The sequence below is a fragment of the Brachyhypopomus gauderio genome, unplaced genomic scaffold (genome assembly GCF_052324685.1).
Source record: "Brachyhypopomus gauderio isolate BG-103 unplaced genomic scaffold, BGAUD_0.2 sc119, whole genome shotgun sequence".
NCBI classification, from domain to species: Eukaryota; Metazoa; Chordata; class Actinopteri; order Gymnotiformes; family Hypopomidae; genus Brachyhypopomus; species Brachyhypopomus gauderio.
This window is the reverse complement of record NW_027506940.1, coordinates 40,502-54,276: the sequence shown is the minus strand read 5'-3', so window position 1 is coordinate 54,276 and position 13,775 is coordinate 40,502. Positions and strand designations below refer to the sequence as shown.

Genomic DNA, 13,775 nt, shown 5'->3' with positions numbered 1-13,775 from the left:
ATCCTCAAAGTGAGCTGTCAGTCTCATGTGATCGATACAGGAATGTTCTAAATCGCCATGTACCTTGATAGCAGTACTAATGCAGCCGGTTCAATCAAAATTACACTCAGTGGAAACTTACCTAGTGCTTTGTCATGTTGTCTCCCAACGTAGAAAACTCATGCTACTCGGTTGATTTGTAGACGTTTGTGTTATAAAGGTATCGAATGATGTCAACATTTGGTGTTTGGATGTGAATGTTTTGTCTTAAAGCAGAGTAGACCTACTGCTTAGCCATTGTTGACATGATGACTTCCATGCTGTGATTGTATGAGGAAATGCTCACGAGAGATGTGCCCATTCAGACAAGCAAGGTTTCTGTAGTGTAGTGGTCATCATGTTCGCCTTACACGCGAAAGGTCCCTGGTTCGATACCAGGCAGAAACATGCTTCTTGATAGAATGACAAACACCACTGCTGTTTAGTGGTTTTTTGCCAGTGTAAAGGCTATCAGGGAGCTCTTCCCTTTAGATCCTCAAAGTGAGCTGTCAGTCTCATGTGATCGATACAGGAATGTTCTAAATCGCCATGTACCTTGATAGCAGTACTAATGCAGCCAGTTCAATCAAAATGAAACTCAGTGGAAACGTACCTAGTGCTTTGTCATGTTGTCTCCCAACATAGAAAACTCATGCTACTCGGTTGATTTGTAGACGTTTGTGTTATAATGGGATTGAATGATGTCAACATTTGGTGTTTGGATGTGAATGTTGTGTCTTAAAGCAGAGTAGACCTACTGCTTAGCCATTGTTGACATGATGACTTCCATGCTCTGATTGTATGAGGAAACGCCCACGAGAGATGTGCCCATTCAGACAAGCAAGGTTTCTGTAGTGTAGTGGTCATCACGTTCGCCTCACACGAGAAAGGTCCCTGGTTTGATACCAGGCAGAAACATGCTTCTTGATAGAATGACAAACACCACTGCTGTTTAGTGATTTGTTGCCAGTGTAAAGGCTATCGGGGAGCGCTTGCCTTTAGATCCTCAAAGTGAGCTGTCAGTCTCATGTGATCAATACAGGAATGTTCTAAATCGCCATGTACCTTGATAGCAGTACTAATGCAGCCAGTTCAATCAAAATGAAACTCAGTGGAAACGTACCTAGTGCTTTGTCATGTTGTCTCCCAACGTAGAAAACTCATGCTTCTCGGTTGATTTGTAGACGTTTGTGTTATAATGGGATCGAATTATGTCAACATTTGGTGTTTGGATGTGAATGTTTTGTCTTAAAGCAGAGTAGACCTACTGCTTAGGCATTGTTGACATGATGACTTCCATGCTCTGACAGAATGAGGAAACGCCCACGAGAGATGTGCCCATTCAGACAAGCAAGGTTTCTGTAGTGTAGTGGTCATCACGTTCGCCTCACACGCGAAAGGTCCCTGGTTCGATACCAGGCAGAAACATGTTTCTTGATAGAATGACAAACACCACTGCTGTTTAGTGATTTGTTGCCAGTGTAAAGGCTATCGGGGAGCGCTTGCCTTTAGATCCTCAAAGTGAGCTGTCAGTCTCATGTGATCGATACAGGAATGTTCTAAATCGCCATGTACCTTGATAGCAGTACTAATGCAGCCAGTTCAATCAAAATGAAACTCAGTGGAAACGTACCTAGTGCTTTGTCATGTTGTCTCCCAACGTAGAAAACTCATGCTACTCGGTTGATTTGTAGACGTTTGTGTTATAAAGGGATCGAATGATGTCAACATTTGGTGTTTGGATGTGAATGTTTTGTCTTAAAGCAGAGTAGACCTACTGCTTAGTCATTGTTGACATGATGACTTCCATGCTCTGATTGTATGAGGAAACGCCCACGAGAGATGTGCCCATTCAGACAAGCAAGGTTTCTGTAGTGTAGTGGTCATCACGTTCGCCTTACACGCGAAAGGTCCCTGGTTTGATACCAGGCAGAAACATGCTTCTTGATAGAATGACAAACACACCACTGCTGTTTAGTGGTTTGTTGCCAGTGTAAAGGCTATCGGGGAGCTCTTCCCTTTAGATCCTCAAAGTGAGCTGTCAGTCTCATGTGATCGATACAGGAATGTTCTAAATCGCCATGTACCTTGATAGCAGTACTAATGCAGCCGGTTCAATCAAAATTACACTCAGTGGAAACTTACCTAGTGCTTTGTCATGTTGTCTCCCAACGTAGAAAACTCATGCTACTCGGTTGATTTGTAGACGTTTGTGTTATAAAGGTATCGAATGATGTCAACATTTGGTGTTTGGATGTGAATGTTTTGTCTTAAAGCAGAGTAGACCTACTGCTTAGCCATTGTTGACATGATGACTTCCATGCTGTGATTGTATGAGGAAATGCTCACGAGAGATGTGCCCATTCAGACAAGCAAGGTTTCTGTAGTGTAGTGGTCATCATGTTCGCCTTACACGCGAAAGGTCCCTGGTTCGATACCAGGCAGAAACATGCTTCTTGATAGAATGACATACACACCACTGCTGTTTAGTGGTTTGTTGCCAGTGTAAAGGATATCGGGGAGCGCTTGCCTTTAGATCCTCAAAGTGAGCTGTCAGTCTCATGTGATCGGTACAGGAATGTTCTAAATCGCCATGTACCTTGATAGCAGTACTAATGCAGCCGGTTCAATCAAAATGAAACTCAGTGGAAACTTACCTAGTGCTTTGTCATGTTGTCTCTCAACATAGAAAACTCATGCTACTCGGTTGATTTGTAGACGTTTGTGTTATAAAGGTATCGAATGATGTCAACATTTGGTGTTTGGATGTGAATGTTTTGTCTTTAAGCAGAGTAGACCTACTGCTTAGCCATTGTTGACATGATGACTTCCATGCTCTGATTGTATGAGGAAACGCCCACGAGAGATGTGCCCATTCAGACAAGCAAGGTTTCTGTAGTGTAGTGGTCATCATGTTCGCCTCACACGCGAAAGGTCCCTGGTTTGATACCAGGCAGAAACATGCTTCTTGATAGAATGACAAACACCACTGCTGTTTAGTGGTTTTTTGCCAGTGTAAAGGCTATCAGGGAGCTCTTCCCTTTAGATCCTCAAAGTGAGCTGTCAGTCTCATGTGATCGATACAGGAATGTTCTAAATCGCCATGTACCTTGATAGCAGTACTAATGCAGCCAGTTCAATCAAAATGAAACTCAGTGGAAACGTACCTAGTGCTTTGTCATGTTGTCTCCCAACATAGAAAACTCATGCTACTCGGTTGATTTGTAGACGTTTGTGTTATAATGGGATTGAATGATGTCAACATTTGGTGTTTGGATGTGAATGTTGTGTCTTAAAGCAGAGTAGACCTACTGCTTAGCCATTGTTGACATGATGACTTCCATGCTCTGATTGTATGAGGAAACGCCCACGAGAGATGTGCCCATTCAGACAAGCAAGGTTTCTGTAGTGTAGTGGTCATCACGTTCGCCTCACACGCGAAAGGTCCCTGGTTTGATACCAGGCAGAAACATGCTTCTTGATAGAATGACAAACACCACTGCTGTTTAGTGATTTGTTGCCAGTGTAAAGGCTATCGGGGAGCGCTTGCCTTTAGATCCTCAAAGTGAGCTGTCAGTCTCATGTGATCAATACAGGAATGTTCTAAATCGCCATGTACCTTGATAGCAGTACTAATGCAGCCAGTTCAATCAAAATGAAACTCAGTGGAAACGTACCTAGTGCTTTGTCATGTTGTCTCCCAACGTAGAAAACTCATGCTACTCGGTTGATTTGTAGACGTTTGTGTTATAATGGGATCGAATTATGTCAACATTTGGTGTTTGGATGTGAATGTTTTGTCTTAAAGCAGAGTAGACCTACTGCTTAGGCATTGTTGACATGATGACTTCCATGCTCTGACAGAATGAGGAAACGCCCACGAGAGATGTGCCCATTCAGACAAGCAAGGTTTCTGTAGTGTAGTGGTCATCACGTTCGCCTCACACGCGAAAGGTCCCTGGTTCGATACCAGGCAGAAACATGTTTCTTGATAGAATGACAAACACCACTGCTGTTTAGTGATTTGTTGCCAGTGTAAAGGCTATCGGGGAGCGCTTGCCTTTAGATCCTCAAAGTGAGCTGTCAGTCTCATGTGATCGATACAGGAATGTTCTAAATCGCCATGTACCTTGATAGCAGTACTAATGCAGCCAGTTCAATCAAAATGAAACTCAGTGGAAACGTACCTAGTGCTTTGTCATGTTGTCTCCCAACGTAGAAAACTCATGCTACTCGGTTGATTTGTAGACGTTTGTGTTATAAAGGGATCGAATGATGTCAACATTTGGTGTTTGGATGTGAATGTTTTGTCTTAAAGCAGAGTAGACCTACTGCTTAGTCATTGTTGACATGATGACTTCCATGCTCTGATTGTATGAGGAAACGCCCACGAGAGATGTGCCCATTCAGACAAGCAAGGTTTCTGTAGTGTAGTGGTCATCACGTTCGCCTTACACGCGAAAGGTCCCTGGTTTGATACCAGGCAGAAACATGCTTCTTGATAGAATGACAAACACACCACTGCTGTTTAGTGGTTTGTTGCCAGTGTAAAGGCTATCGGGGAGCTCTTCCCTTTAGAACCTCAAAGTGAGCTGTCAGTCTCATGTGATCGATACAGGAATGTTCTAAATCGCCATGTACCTTGATAGCAGTACTAATGCAGCCGGTTCAATCAAAATGAAACTCAGTGGAAACGTACCTAGTGCTTTGTCATGTTGTCTCCCAACATAGAAAACTCATGCTACTCGGTTGATTTGTAGACGTTTGTGTTATAAAGGGATTGAATGATGTCAACATTTGGTGTTTGGATGTGAATGTTGTGTCTTAAAGCAGAGTAGACCTACTGCTTAGCCATTGTTGACATGATGACTTCCATGCTCTGATTGTATGAGGAAACGCCCACGAGAGATGTGCCCATTCAGACAAGCAAGGTTTCTGTAGTGTAGTGGTCATCACGTTCGCCTTACACGCGAAAGGTCCCTGATTCGATACCAGGCAGAAACATGCTTCTTGATAGAATGACAAACACACCACTGCTGTTTAGTGGTTTGTTGCCAGTGTAAAGGCTATCGGGGAGCTCTTCCCTTTAGATCCTCAAAGTGAGCTGTCAGTCTCATGTGATCGATACAGGAATGTTCTAAATCGCCATGTACCTTGATAGCAGTACTAATGCAGCCGGTTCAATCAAAATTACACTCAGTGGAAACTTACCTAGTGCTTTGTCATGTTGTCTCCCAACGTAGAAAACTCATGCTACTCGGTTGATTTGTAGACGTTTGTGTTATAAAGGTATCGAATGATGTCAACATTTGGTGTTTGGATGTGAATGTTTTGTCTTAAAGCAGAGTAGACCTACTGCTTAGCCATTGTTGACATGATGACTTCCATGCTGTGATTGTATGAGGAAATGCTCACGAGAGATGTGCCCATTCAGACAAGCAAGGTTTCTGTAGTGTAGTGGTCATCATGTTCGCCTTACACGCGAAAGGTCCCTGGTTCGATACCAGGCAGAAACATGCTTCTTGATAGAATGACAAACACCACTGCTGTTTAGTGGTTTTTTGCCAGTGTAAAGGCTATCAGGGAGCTCTTCCCTTTAGATCCTCAAAGTGAGCTGTCAGTCTCATGTGATCGATACAGGAATGTTCTAAATCGCCATGTACCTTGATAGCAGTACTAATGCAGCCAGTTCAATCAAAATGAAACTCAGTGGAAACGTACCTAGTGCTTTGTCATGTTGTCTCCCAACATAGAAAACTCATGCTACTCGGTTGATTTGTAGACGTTTGTGTTATAATGGGATTGAATGATGTCAACATTTGGTGTTTGGATGTGAATGTTGTGTCTTAAAGCAGAGTAGACCTACTGCTTAGCCATTGTTGACATGATGACTTCCATGCTCTGATTGTATGAGGAAACGCCCACGAGAGATGTGCCCATTCAGACAAGCAAGGTTTCTGTAGTGTAGTGGTCATCACGTTCGCCTCACACGAGAAAGGTCCCTGGTTTGATACCAGGCAGAAACATGCTTCTTGATAGAATGACAAACACCACTGCTGTTTAGTGGTTTGTTGCCAGTGTAAAGGCTATCGGGGAGCGCTTGCCTTTAGATCCTCAAAGTGAGCTGTCAGTCTCATGTGATCAATACAGGAATGTTCTAAATCGCCATGTACCTTGATAGCAGTACTAATGCAGCCAGTTCAATCAAAATGAAACTCAGTGGAAACGTACCTAGTGCTTTGTCATGTTGTCTCCCAACGTAGAAAACTCATGCTACTCGGTTGATTTGTAGACGTTTGTGTTATAATGGGATCGAATTATGTCAACATTTGGTGTTTGGATGTGAATGTTTTGTCTTAAAGCAGAGTAGACCTACTGCTTAGGCATTGTTGACATGATGACTTCCATGCTCTGACAGAATGAGGAAACGCCCACGAGAGATGTGCCCATTCAGACAAGCAAGGTTTCTGTAGTGTAGTGGTCATCACGTTCGCCTCACACGCGAAAGGTCCCTGGTTCGATACCAGGCAGAAACATGTATCTTGATAGAATGACAAACACCACTGCTGTTTAGTGATTTGTTGCCAGTGTAAAGGCTATCGGGGAGCGCTTGCCTTTAGATCCTCAAAGTGAGCTGTCAGTCTCATGTGATCGATACAGGAATGTTCTAAATCGCCATGTACCTTGATAGCAGTACTAATGCAGCCAGTTCAATCAAAATGAAACTCAGTGGAAACGTACCTAGTGCTTTGTCATGTTGTCTCCCAACGTAGAAAACTCATGCTACTCGGTTGATTTGTAGACGTTTGTGTTATAAAGGGATCGAATGATGTCAACATTTGGTGTTTGGATGTGAATGTTTTGTCTTAAAGCAGAGTAGACCTACTGCTTAGTCATTGTTGACATGATGACTTCCATGCTCTGATTGTATGAGGAAACGCCCACGAGAGATGTGCCCATTCAGACAAGCAAGGTTTCTGTAGTGTAGTGGTCATCACGTTCGCCTTACACGCGAAAGGTCCCTGGTTTGATACCAGGCAGAAACATGCTTCTTGATAGAATGACAAACACACCACTGCTGTTTAGTGGTTTGTTGCCAGTGTAAAGGCTAACGGGGAGCTCTTCCCTTTAGAACCTCAAAGTGAGCTGTCAGTCTCATGTGATCGATACAGGAATGTTCTAAATCGCCATGTACCTTGATAGCAGTACTAATGCAGCCGGTTCAATCAAAATGAAACTCAGTGGAAACGTACCTAGTGCTTTGTCATGTTGTCTCCCAACGTAGAAAACTCATGCTACTCGGTTGATTTGTAGACGTTTGTGTTATAATGGGATCGAATTATGTCAACATTTGGTGTTTGGATGTGAATGTTTTGTCTTAAAGCAGAGTAGACCTACTGCTTAGGCATTGTTGACATGATGACTTCCATGCTCTGATAGAATGAGGAAACGCCCACGAGAGATGTGCCCATTCAGACAAGCAAGGTTTCTGTAGTGTAGTGGTCATCATGTTCGCCTCACACGCGAAAGGTCCCTGGTTCGATACCAGGCAGAAACATGTTTCTTGATAGAATGACAAACACCACTGCTGTTTAGTGATTTGTTGCCAGTGTAAAGGCTATCGGGGAGCGCTTGCCTTTAGATCCTCAAAGTGAGCTGTCAGTCTCATGTGATCGATACAGGAATGTTCTAAATCGCCATGTACCTTGATAGCAGTACTAATGCAGCCAGTTCAATCAAAATGAAACTCAGTGGAAACGTACCTAGTGCTTTGTCATGTTGTCTCCCAACATAGAAAACTCATGCTACTCGGTTGATTTGTAGACGTTTGTGTTATAAAGGGATTGAATGATGTCAACATTTGGTGTTTGGATGTGAATGTTGTGTCTTAAAGCAGAGTAGACCTACTGCTTAGCCATTGTTGACATGATGACTTCCATGCTCTGATTGTATGAGGAAACGCCCACGAGAGATGTGCCCATTCAGACAAGCAAGGTTTCTGTAGTGTAGTGGTCATCACGTTCGCCTTACACGCGAAAGGTCCCTGATTCGATACCAGGCAGAAACATGCTTCTTGATAGAATGACAAACACACCACTGCTGTTTAGTGGTTTGTTGCCAGTGTAAAGGCTATCGGGGAGCTCTTCCCTTTAGATCCTCAAAGTGAGCTGTCAGTCTCATGTGATCGATACAGGAATGTTCTAAATCGCCATGTACCTTGATAGCAGTACTAATGCAGCCGGTTCAATCAAAATTACACTCAGTGGAAACTTACCTAGTGCTTTGTCATGTTGTCTCCCAACGTAGAAAACTCATGCTACTCGGTTGATTTGTAGACGTTTGTGTTATAAAGGTATCGAATGATGTCAACATTTGGTGTTTGGATGTGAATGTTTTGTCTTAAAGCAGAGTAGACCTACTGCTTAGCCATTGTTGACATGATGACTTCCATGCTGTGATTGTATGAGGAAATGCTCACGAGAGATGTGCCCATTCAGACAAGCAAGGTTTCTGTAGTGTAGTGGTCATCATGTTCGCCTTACACGCGAAAGGTCCCTGGTTCGATACCAGGCAGAAACATGCTTCTTGATAGAATGACATACACACCACTGCTGTTTAGTGGTTTGTTGCCAGTGTAAAGGATATCGGGGAGCGCTTGCCTTTAGATCCTCAAAGTGAGCTGTCAGTCTCATGTGATCGGTACAGGAATGTTCTAAATCGCCATGTACCTTGATAGCAGTACTAATGCAGCCGGTTCAATCAAAATGAAACTCAGTGGAAACTTACCTAGTGCTTTGTCATGTTGTCTCTCAACATAGAAAACTCATGCTACTCGGTTGATTTGTAGACGTTTGTGTTATAAAGGTATCGAATGATGTCAACATTTGGTGTTTGGATGTGAATGTTTTGTCTTTAAGCAGAGTAGACCTACTGCTTAGCCATTGTTGACATGATGACTTCCATGCTCTGATTGTATGAGGAAACGCCCACGAGAGATGTGCCCATTCAGACAAGCAAGGTTTCTGTAGTGTAGTGGTCATCATGTTCGCCTCACACGCGAAAGGTCCCTGGTTTGATACCAGGCAGAAACATGCTTCTTGATAGAATGACAAACACCACTGCTGTTTAGTGGTTTTTTGCCAGTGTAAAGGCTATCAGGGAGCTCTTCCCTTTAGATCCTCAAAGTGAGCTGTCAGTCTCATGTGATCGATACAGGAATGTTCTAAATCGCCATGTACCTTGATAGCAGTACTAATGCAGCCAGTTCAATCAAAATGAAACTCAGTGGAAACGTACCTAGTGCTTTGTCATGTTGTCTCCCAACATAGAAAACTCATGCTACTCGGTTGATTTGTAGACGTTTGTGTTATAATGGGATTGAATGATGTCAACATTTGGTGTTTGGATGTGAATGTTGTGTCTTAAAGCAGAGTAGACCTACTGCTTAGCCATTGTTGACATGATGACTTCCATGCTCTGATTGTATGAGGAAACGCCCACGAGAGATGTGCCCATTCAGACAAGCAAGGTTTCTGTAGTGTAGTGGTCATCACGTTCGCCTCACACGCGAAAGGTCCCTGGTTTGATACCAGGCAGAAACATGCTTCTTGATAGAATGACAAACACCACTGCTGTTTAGTGATTTGTTGCCAGTGTAAAGGCTATCGGGGAGCGCTTGCCTTTAGATCCTCAAAGTGAGCTGTCAGTCTCATGTGATCAATACAGGAATGTTCTAAATCGCCATGTACCTTGATAGCAGTACTAATGCAGCCAGTTCAATCAAAATGAAACTCAGTGGAAACGTACCTAGTGCTTTGTCATGTTGTCTCCCAACGTAGAAAACTCATGCTACTCGGTTGATTTGTAGACGTTTGTGTTATAATGGGATCGAATTATGTCAACATTTGGTGTTTGGATGTGAATGTTTTGTCTTAAAGCAGAGTAGACCTACTGCTTAGGCATTGTTGACATGATGACTTCCATGCTCTGACAGAATGAGGAAACGCCCACGAGAGATGTGCCCATTCAGACAAGCAAGGTTTCTGTAGTGTAGTGGTCATCACGTTCGCCTCACACGCGAAAGGTCCCTGGTTCGATACCAGGCAGAAACATGTTTCTTGATAGAATGACAAACACCACTGCTGTTTAGTGATTTGTTGCCAGTGTAAAGGCTATCGGGGAGCGCTTGCCTTTAGATCCTCAAAGTGAGCTGTCAGTCTCATGTGATCGATACAGGAATGTTCTAAATCGCCATGTACCTTGATAGCAGTACTAATGCAGCCAGTTCAATCAAAATGAAACTCAGTGGAAACGTACCTAGTGCTTTGTCATGTTGTCTCCCAACGTAGAAAACTCATGCTACTCGGTTGATTTGTAGACGTTTGTGTTATAAAGGGATCGAATGATGTCAACATTTGGTGTTTGGATGTGAATGTTTTGTCTTAAAGCAGAGTAGACCTACTGCTTAGCCATTGTTGACATGATGACTTCCATGCTCTGATTGTATGAGGAAACGCCCACGAGAGATGTGCCCATTCAGACAAGCAAGGTTTCTGTAGTGTAGTGGTCATCACGTTCGCCTTACACGCGAAAGGTCCCTGGTTTGATACCAGGCAGAAACATGCTTCTTGATAGAATGACAAACACACCACTGCTGTTTAGTGGTTTGTTGCCAGTGTAAAGGCTATCGGGGAGCTCTTCCCTTTAGAACCTCAAAGTGAGCTGTCAGTCTCATGTGATCGATACAGGAATGTTCTAAATCGCCATGTACCTTGATAGCAGTACTAATGCAGCCAGTTCAATCAAAATGAAACTCAGTGGAAACATACCTAGTGCTTTGTCATGTTGTCTCCCAACATAGAAAACTCATGCTACTCGGTTGATTTGTAGACGTTTGTGTTATAATGGGATTGAATGATGTCAACATTTGGTGTTTGGATGTGAATGTTGTGTCTTAAAGCAGAGTAGACCTACTGCTTAGCCATTGTTGACATGATGACTTCCATGCTCTGATTGTATGAGGAAACGCCCACGAGAGATGTGCCCATTCAGACAAGCAAGGTTTCTGTAGTGTAGTGGTCATCACGTTCGCCTCACACGCGAAAGGTCCCTGGTTTGATACCAGGCAGAAACATGCTTCTTGATAGAATGACAAACACCACTGCTGTTTAGTGATTTGTTGCCAGTGTAAAGGCTATCGGGGAGCGCTTGCCTTTAGATCCTCAAAGTGAGCTGTCAGTCTCATGTGATCAATACAGGAATGTTCTAAATCGCCATGTACCTTGATAGCAGTACTAATGCAGCCAGTTCAATCAAAATGAAACTCAGTGGAAACGTACCTAGTGCTTTGTCATGTTGTCTCCCAACGTAGAAAACTCATGCTACTCGGTTGATTTGTAGACGTTTGTGTTATAATGGGATCGAATTATGTCAACATTTGGTGTTTGGATGTGAATGTTTTGTCTTAAAGCAGAGTAGACCTACTGCTTAGCCATTGTTGACATGATGACTTCCATGCTCTGATTGTATGAGGAAACGCCCACGAGAGATGTGCCCATTCAGACAAGCAAGGTTTCTGTAGTGTAGTGGTCATCACGTTCGCCTTACACGCGAAAGGTCCCTGGTTTGATACCAGGCAGAAACATGCTTCTTGATAGAATGACAAACACACCACTGCTGTTTAGTGGTTTGTTGCCAGTGTAAAGGCTATCGGGGAGCTCTTCCCTTTAGAACCTCAAAGTGAGCTGTCAGTCTCATGTGATCGATACAGGAATGTTCTAAATCGCCATGTACCTTGATAGCAGTACTAATGCAGCCAGTTCAATCAAAATGAAACTCAGTGGAAACATACCTAGTGCTTTGTCATGTTGTCTCCCAACATAGAAAACTCATGCTACTCGGTTGATTTGTAGACGTTTGTGTTATAATGGGATTGAATGATGTCAACATTTGGTGTTTGGATGTGAATGTTGTGTCTTAAAGCAGAGTAGACCTACTGCTTAGCCATTGTTGACATGATGACTTCCATGCTCTGATTGTATGAGGAAACGCCCACGAGAGATGTGCCCATTCAGACAAGCAAGGTTTCTGTAGTGTAGTGGTCATCACGTTCGCCTCACACGCGAAAGGTCCCTGGTTTGATACCAGGCAGAAACATGCTTCTTGATAGAATGACAAACACCACTGCTGTTTAGTGATTTGTTGCCAGTGTAAAGGCTATCGGGGAGCGCTTGCCTTTAGATCCTCAAAGTGAGCTGTCAGTCTCATGTGATCAATACAGGAATGTTCTAAATCGCCATGTACCTTGATAGCAGTACTAATGCAGCCAGTTCAATCAAAATGAAACTCAGTGGAAACGTACCTAGTGCTTTGTCATGTTGTCTCCCAACGTAGAAAACTCATGCTACTCGGTTGATTTGTAGACGTTTGTGTTATAATGGGATCGAATTATGTCAACATTTGGTGTTTGGATGTGAATGTTTTGTCTTAAAGCAGAGTAGACCTACTGCTTAGGCATTGTTGACATGATGACTTCCATGCTCTGACAGAATGAGGAAACGCCCACGAGAGATGTGCCCATTCAGACAAGCAAGGTTTCTGTAGTGTAGTGGTCATCACGTTTGCCTCACACGCGAAACATGTTTCTGCCTGGTTCGATACCAGGCAGAAACATGTTTCTTGATAGAATGACAAACACCACTGCTGTTTAGTGATTTGTTGCCAGTGTAAAGGCTATCGGGGAGTGCTTGCCTTTAGATCCTCAAAGTGAGCTGTCAGTCTCATGTGATCGATACAGGAATGTTCTAAATCGCCATGTACCTTGATAGCAGTACTAATGCAGCAAGTTCAATCAAAATGAAACTCAGTGGAAACGTACCTAGTGCTTTGTCATGTTGTCTCCCAACGTAGAAAACTCATGCTACTCGGTTGATTTGTAGACGTTTGTGTTATAAAGGGATCGAATGATGTCAACATTTGGTGTTTGGATGTGAATGTTTTGTCTTAAAGCAGAGTAGACCTACTGCTTAGCCATTGTTGACATGATGACTTCCATGCTCTGATTGTATGAGGAAACGCCCACGAGAGATGTGCCCATTCAGACAAGCAAGGTTTCTGTAGTGTAGTGGTCATCACGTTCGCCTTACACGCGAAAGGTCCCTGGTTTGATACCAGGCAGAAACATGCTTCTTGATAGAATGACAAACACACCACTGCTGTTTAGTGGTTTGTTGCCAGTGTAAAGGCTATCGGGGAGCTCTTCCCTTTAGAACCTCAAAGTGAGCTGTCAGTCTCATGTGATCGATACAGGAATGTTCTAAATCGCCATGTACCTTGATAGCAGTACTAATGCAGCCGGTTCAATCAAAATTAAACTCAGTGGAAACGTACCTAGTGCTTTGTCATGTTGTCTCCCAACGTAGAAAACTCATGCTACTCGGTTGATTTGTAGACGTTTGTGTTATAATGGGATCGAATTATGTCAACATTTGGTGTTTGGATGTGAATGTTTTGTCTTAAAGCAGAGTAGACCTACTGCTTAGCCATTGTTGACATGATGACTTCCATGCTGTGTTTGTATGAGGAAACGCCCACGAGAGATGTGCCCATTCAGACAAGCAAGGTTTCTGTAGTGTAGTGGTCATCATGTTCGCCTCACACGCGAAAGGTCCCTGGTTCGATACCAGGCAGAAACATGTTTCTTGATAGAATGACAAACACCACTGCTGTTTAGTGATTTGTTGCCAGTGTAAAGGCTA

General features: G+C 43.2%; 22 non-coding genes across 22 annotated transcripts; all 22 read left to right on the top strand.

Annotated features, from left to right (window-relative positions):
• Positions 1-353: 353 nt before the first annotated feature.
• trnav-uac (transfer RNA valine (anticodon UAC)) lies at positions 354-426 on the top strand. Its single transcript has one exon. It is a non-coding gene; the product is annotated as a tRNA-Val (tRNA).
• Positions 427-1,373: 947 nt separating this feature from the next.
• trnav-cac (transfer RNA valine (anticodon CAC)) lies at positions 1,374-1,446 on the top strand. Its single transcript has one exon. It is a non-coding gene; the product is annotated as a tRNA-Val (tRNA).
• Positions 1,447-1,883: 437 nt separating this feature from the next.
• trnav-uac (transfer RNA valine (anticodon UAC)) lies at positions 1,884-1,956 on the top strand. Its single transcript has one exon. It is a non-coding gene; the product is annotated as a tRNA-Val (tRNA).
• A 439-nt stretch (positions 1,957-2,395) lies between these two features.
• On the top strand, positions 2,396-2,468 carry trnav-uac (transfer RNA valine (anticodon UAC)). The gene has a single exon. It is a non-coding gene; the product is annotated as a tRNA-Val (tRNA).
• Positions 2,469-3,417: 949 nt separating this feature from the next.
• trnav-cac (transfer RNA valine (anticodon CAC)) lies at positions 3,418-3,490 on the top strand. The gene has a single exon. It is a non-coding gene; the product is annotated as a tRNA-Val (tRNA).
• A 437-nt stretch (positions 3,491-3,927) lies between these two features.
• trnav-cac (transfer RNA valine (anticodon CAC)) lies at positions 3,928-4,000 on the top strand. Its single transcript has one exon. It is a non-coding gene; the product is annotated as a tRNA-Val (tRNA).
• A 437-nt stretch (positions 4,001-4,437) lies between these two features.
• trnav-uac (transfer RNA valine (anticodon UAC)) lies at positions 4,438-4,510 on the top strand. The gene has a single exon. It is a non-coding gene; the product is annotated as a tRNA-Val (tRNA).
• Positions 4,511-4,949: 439 nt separating this feature from the next.
• On the top strand, positions 4,950-5,022 carry trnav-uac (transfer RNA valine (anticodon UAC)). Its single transcript has one exon. It is a non-coding gene; the product is annotated as a tRNA-Val (tRNA).
• Positions 5,023-5,461: 439 nt separating this feature from the next.
• trnav-uac (transfer RNA valine (anticodon UAC)) lies at positions 5,462-5,534 on the top strand. Its single transcript has one exon. It is a non-coding gene; the product is annotated as a tRNA-Val (tRNA).
• A 947-nt stretch (positions 5,535-6,481) lies between these two features.
• On the top strand, positions 6,482-6,554 carry trnav-cac (transfer RNA valine (anticodon CAC)). Its single transcript has one exon. It is a non-coding gene; the product is annotated as a tRNA-Val (tRNA).
• Positions 6,555-6,991: 437 nt separating this feature from the next.
• Positions 6,992-7,064, top strand: trnav-uac (transfer RNA valine (anticodon UAC)). Its single transcript has one exon. It is a non-coding gene; the product is annotated as a tRNA-Val (tRNA).
• Positions 7,065-7,503: 439 nt separating this feature from the next.
• trnav-cac (transfer RNA valine (anticodon CAC)) lies at positions 7,504-7,576 on the top strand. Its single transcript has one exon. It is a non-coding gene; the product is annotated as a tRNA-Val (tRNA).
• A 437-nt stretch (positions 7,577-8,013) lies between these two features.
• Positions 8,014-8,086, top strand: trnav-uac (transfer RNA valine (anticodon UAC)). The gene has a single exon. It is a non-coding gene; the product is annotated as a tRNA-Val (tRNA).
• Positions 8,087-8,525: 439 nt separating this feature from the next.
• trnav-uac (transfer RNA valine (anticodon UAC)) lies at positions 8,526-8,598 on the top strand. Its single transcript has one exon. It is a non-coding gene; the product is annotated as a tRNA-Val (tRNA).
• Positions 8,599-9,547: 949 nt separating this feature from the next.
• Positions 9,548-9,620, top strand: trnav-cac (transfer RNA valine (anticodon CAC)). The gene has a single exon. It is a non-coding gene; the product is annotated as a tRNA-Val (tRNA).
• A 437-nt stretch (positions 9,621-10,057) lies between these two features.
• Positions 10,058-10,130, top strand: trnav-cac (transfer RNA valine (anticodon CAC)). The gene has a single exon. It is a non-coding gene; the product is annotated as a tRNA-Val (tRNA).
• Positions 10,131-10,567: 437 nt separating this feature from the next.
• trnav-uac (transfer RNA valine (anticodon UAC)) lies at positions 10,568-10,640 on the top strand. Its single transcript has one exon. It is a non-coding gene; the product is annotated as a tRNA-Val (tRNA).
• A 439-nt stretch (positions 10,641-11,079) lies between these two features.
• Positions 11,080-11,152, top strand: trnav-cac (transfer RNA valine (anticodon CAC)). The gene has a single exon. It is a non-coding gene; the product is annotated as a tRNA-Val (tRNA).
• Positions 11,153-11,589: 437 nt separating this feature from the next.
• trnav-uac (transfer RNA valine (anticodon UAC)) lies at positions 11,590-11,662 on the top strand. The gene has a single exon. It is a non-coding gene; the product is annotated as a tRNA-Val (tRNA).
• Positions 11,663-12,101: 439 nt separating this feature from the next.
• Positions 12,102-12,174, top strand: trnav-cac (transfer RNA valine (anticodon CAC)). Its single transcript has one exon. It is a non-coding gene; the product is annotated as a tRNA-Val (tRNA).
• A 953-nt stretch (positions 12,175-13,127) lies between these two features.
• On the top strand, positions 13,128-13,200 carry trnav-uac (transfer RNA valine (anticodon UAC)). Its single transcript has one exon. It is a non-coding gene; the product is annotated as a tRNA-Val (tRNA).
• Positions 13,201-13,639: 439 nt separating this feature from the next.
• trnav-cac (transfer RNA valine (anticodon CAC)) lies at positions 13,640-13,712 on the top strand. The gene has a single exon. It is a non-coding gene; the product is annotated as a tRNA-Val (tRNA).
• Positions 13,713-13,775: the final 63 nt, after the last annotated feature.